This window comes from Leptidea sinapis, chromosome 13, assembly GCF_905404315.1.
Source record: "Leptidea sinapis chromosome 13, ilLepSina1.1, whole genome shotgun sequence".
Taxonomy (NCBI): domain Eukaryota; kingdom Metazoa; phylum Arthropoda; class Insecta; order Lepidoptera; family Pieridae; genus Leptidea; species Leptidea sinapis.
The window spans coordinates 3456817-3462006 of NC_066277.1; positions in this window are offsets into that span (position 1 = coordinate 3456817).

Here is a 5190-nt window from a genome sequence, read left to right on the forward strand (position 1 = left end):
GGCTAAAACAAAATGTTTTATACTTAGATTAAGGATTGGTCTCCGCTGCGCTCCAACTAGATACCGCAGGCGTAGTCGAAAAGTGCAGCAACGAATACTACGCCCAAGTGGGCGTACTCGAGCCAATCTCGAACACTGTGTTCTGTTCTGTTAAACTTTGCTAATAATTAAAACTTCCGGGTTGCGTAGTAAGACTTTGTAAAAATAACCCGAACTAAAAAACTAAAAATAATACTACAAGAAATAAGAAAGACAATGGGATCACATATCGTCAGTAAGTATATTACAAAATTTGAAAGATGCCATTGAGTGTCAAGATGCCACGCACACAAGCCTCTACCTCTTTAACTATCATCATCATCATCAGCCGGAAGACGTCCGGACAAAGGCCGCCCCCATAGATCTCCACGACGATCGGTCCTGCGCTGCTCTCATCCAACGTATTCCGGCGATCTTGACCAGATCGTCGGTCCATCTTGTGGGGAGCCTACCAACACTGCGTCTTCCGGTACGTTGTCGCCAAGGACTTTACTGCCCCAACGGCCATATGTCCGTCGAACTATGTGCCCTGCTCACTGCAACTTCAGTTTCGCAATCGTTTGGACTATGTCGGTTACTTTGGTTCTCCTACGGATCTCCTCATTTCTGATTCAATCTCGCAGGAAGTTTAACTATAAAAAATAAATTTTAAAATTTTTGTTTTATTTGCTGTGGACATTGATATAGTGTTTGCTAATTTAATAATTTACAGAAATAAATATTGTGACTGTTTATTGTCAGTACATTTATGAAAATTTAATATACGTTCACAAAAATCATCACCGTTTTGCTCTAAATCGATATTTCCCAATATTTCTAGTGAAATAATGGATTGCTTGTTATAACAATGACAGTACAATATTATATATTTTATTAAAAAGAGCGCTAAAAAGAATCCACTTCTTCTCTCTGAGAGCGCCATTTTTTTCCGAAGCGGTAGTAGTATTAGAAATGACATCGAAAAGAATTCCAAAGGAATAAATTTTATACCTTTTAACCTGGATATTAAATTAATTAACTTAAAGCGGCCGTAAGTAATGCGGTTTATGATAAAGGTACAGACAACCTACTGACAGACAGATAGGATGAAAGGACGGACAGAGAGTGAAACCCTATTAAAAGGGTGGAAAGGGTACTGACCCTTGATACGCGACGATGTTATTAGATTAATGCGAGAGAGAGACATTTTAATTAAATACTTTTTGAACACCTCGAACGGAAAGCAGCGAGGTTGTGCTTTATAACCGACCTGTCAAGGTCACACGATTACCACTCTTTAAACTGCATATAGTTTTTTTTTCTATTACTTTTACATTATAAAAAGCACATCAATATAAAGGTGAGACACTAACGAATAATACTTATACTTTTTTTATGTTGTCGTATACGTATTATAATAAAATAAAGTGCATTAAAAAAATTTATCGTGGACGTCCATTGGTCTGTGGTTAAAAAAAAACGGCGCGGTGCGGATATCTCGAGAACGACTTGACGAAACGACTTAACTTTTTTCTTTCACAATTTTCAGAATAAAGCTGAGAAGGTTCCTTTCGAAAATCACTACTGTGGTTTTTGTACGTTTTTTTAAAAACGCAGGTGATTCGATTTTATTCGAAATTTAACTTTTTTGGATTTTACAATTTTATAGTCTTTAGGCACGACTGGACATTCGAGAGACTAAAGAGAGCTCCAAACATTTTTTCGAACCGAAAATAGCGCTCTAATCGCTCTAGATAGTCAGTTGAGGGAAATTCCTCTTTTTTAAAACAGAAACTATCGATAATTACGACCTGTATAGCCATGTGGTTAGCGATCCTACCTACTAAGCAAGAGGTCCCGGGTTCGAATCCCGGTAGGTGCAAGCATTTATATGATTAATATGGATGTTTATTTCCGAGTGAATCAAAAAATTTTCAATTAGAACAAAAAAGATCTATATCATATCGGATTTTTTAAGGAAAATTAGGGACGAGACGAGCAGGACGTTCAGCTGATGGTAGTTGATACGCCCTGTCCGTGACAATGCAGTGCCATTACAATTGCGCTCGTCATCTTGAAACATAAGATTTTAAGTCTCATTTCCCCAGTAATTTCACTAGCTACGGCGCCCTACAGACCGAAACACAATAATGTTTATACATTACTGCTTCACGGCAGAAAAAGGCGCTGTTGTGGTACCCATAATCTAGCCGGCATTCCGTGCAAAGGAGCCTCCCACTGGATGATTGTAGGTTGTTATTCGAAGTACGTGTTAAAAAGGAGTGTGTCCTTGATTTTTTATTTCAATCACGGGTAAAGATTACACGTACACATTATTTTTTAATTTGAACTTAAATAGAATTTTGCTGAAACCCATACATTTACAGCGAATACCACCATCGAGTCAATAGATGGCGCTAAACTTCTTGTTGAATGACAATTACTTTCTCGAGTCCTGACAACTACAGTCCAACTTTTACATATTCTTTGGTCCAGTGTTTAGTCTCGGTAAACAAAGGAAACGAATCGTCTTAATATATAAAAAAGGTGTTTTCTTACCACATCTATTAGATAATTTCTGCGTCTAAATACAGAAACAGGCCAGGTTTAATACTTTGGTGTGCGTGACAAGCTACGTCTAACACTCGCGAATGCGTGCCTTGCTCAAAATAGAGGTTAACGTTAATCTCAATTTCGACGATTTCGAATGACCTAAGACGAATCTAATGTAGAAAATAACACACTTTTTAAACTTTTAAAAAGTATTTTCTTTAAATATCTTAACATCTTTGCAGTTTTTGCAGCAGTTGAAAAACTTACCAAATTTGGTGCGATGAAACGGTCTATATAGTTAGAATTTCTAACAGCAACTGCTCTGGAGGAAAACCTTGTTCGTTTTAAATAATGATATATCTATCTAAAATAGATATATGCTGAGTAATGCCACTTACAATACAGTGTTTCTTATATCTATCTTCTGAGTCTTACAGTTAATACCTCGCAAAGTCACTCTGCATAGTGCTTATATTTTTAGCAAAAACCATTTGTAGCAGTAGTATCTATTACTTAAACTGTATTGTTTCGAACCAGTTTTAAAGTTCGTCGATGCCGGTGCCAACCCGAGAAAACCTGGGTAACCAGTGTAAGCGATAGTCGAACTGTCATAAAGTCAATTTTAAGCTTCATTCTAACTAGTTTTTTCTAGTAAGACTCTTTGACTTGTAACTCAAATAGCCTTTCCAGCGTAACCGGATATAGGAATATAAAGCGTAGGTACAGGAAAGGGGCATTATCTACTGTGAGATCCAAGGCTTGGCTTAGCAGTACGGTTGGAATTTGTTCACACTATTTTTCATTCAATGTTATCGCTTTCTCTTGCTTGTCGTCAATGCGGTATGGATTGGATGAAACTAATCCATGTTATTAGACCATGTTCGCGTTTACAATTGACAGGACCGGGAAGGGCTCTCGGCGCCTATTTCTACTGTGAAGTACTTAGTAATGTGTAAGCATTATTGTGTTTCAGTCTGAAGGGCGCCGCAGCAAGTGAAATTACTGGGCAAATGAGACATAATATCGTATGTCTCAAGGTGACGAACGCAATTGAACGTAATTCCAGAAAAACGTTCCAAACCACAATCATATAGAAATTGAGTTAAGAACACAAAACTGGTCACGTGATTCATATTAACCGATTGACATAAAATAGCAGCCCTACTGTCACTATTTAAATGACACCATGACTTAGTAGGCCAACCCACATGTATGCAATACACTAATATTAATTAAACTTTAAACACGTAGTTACTTAAAATGTGATGTTTGGGGCTTGGAACGTTTTTCAGGAACTATGACCAATTGTAGTGCTGCTCAGAATTTTGAGTCTCAAGAATCCTGAGCGGCACTTCATTGTAATGAGCAGAGCGTATCAATTACCATCAGCTGCTCGTCTAGTCTCTTAATGTCATAAAAAAAGACCAAACGAGCTGTATGTACATCAGTCCACTGTCTGATCTTTCGGCAATAGAAAACTACATTAGTATTCATTCAAACCCGCACTTGTCTTAAGTACCATAATAACGGATCTTGCTTTTCTAGTAGATCGGTGTCATTTCATAATACTTGGAGACACGTAAAACCTTGACTTGAGGTCAAAAATGAATTGCGTATAGCGACGTGACTAGATCAAGTAATGGCCACATAACCTACGAAATATTTTTTCTCTGTTCAAAGTGATTTAAGGCTGCGGACCGAGCCAGCGATAAGTGATCGGATAGCCTGGGACTGGATTATGATTATTTTATAGCAATAACAATGACAGTACAATATTGTATTTTTTTATTAAAAAGAGCGTTTCTTGCGCCTATTCTTCTCTCTCAGAGCGCCATTTGTTTCCGAAGCGGTAGTAGTATCTAGTATATTGGAAATGACATCAAAAAGAATTCTAAAGGAATCAATTTTAAGAAAATAAATACCATTTATGCCTTAAGGAATCGAGCGGAGCTAGGTTTCCTCTCTCGCACAAGATCGGCATAGTTTTAAGTCATAATTAAAAGCATTTTTAATTTATTACAAACATAATACAATTTCCTTTACAAAAATAACATAACTATGTCATATTAAATATGTAGTATTGGTAAACAGTTAATGATTTTTCATAAAATTTTTATCTAGATTGAATGATTAACATGGCTCCAACTGTAAAAGTTAGGAGTACTTTGGTGATTTTTGTTCTCAATGTGTATACCTAAAGGATAGAAATGTAAAGAAAAATTAATTTTCTTCTCATACTCTGCAGACATAAAATGTCTTTTTTTTAAATAAAAGCTTTATATAAACCGTTAATAAATGGTTTTGAGGATGCGCTATTTTGGCGATCTCTTGGGATAGCGGCGTTAAGTTCAAATAAACTTATAATTATTAGGCCAAAAATGATGAATTAATAAATACATGCATACAATATTTTTTTTATGACAGTAAGGGACGAGACGAACAGGACGTTCAACTAATGGTAATTGATACGCCCTGTCCGTTACAATGCAGTGCCGCTCAGGATTACTGAGCGGCACCACAATTGCGCCCGTCAGCTTGAGACATAAGATGTTAAGTCTCATTTGCCCAGTAATATCACTAGCTACGGAGCCCTTCAGACCGAAACAGAATCATGCTCAC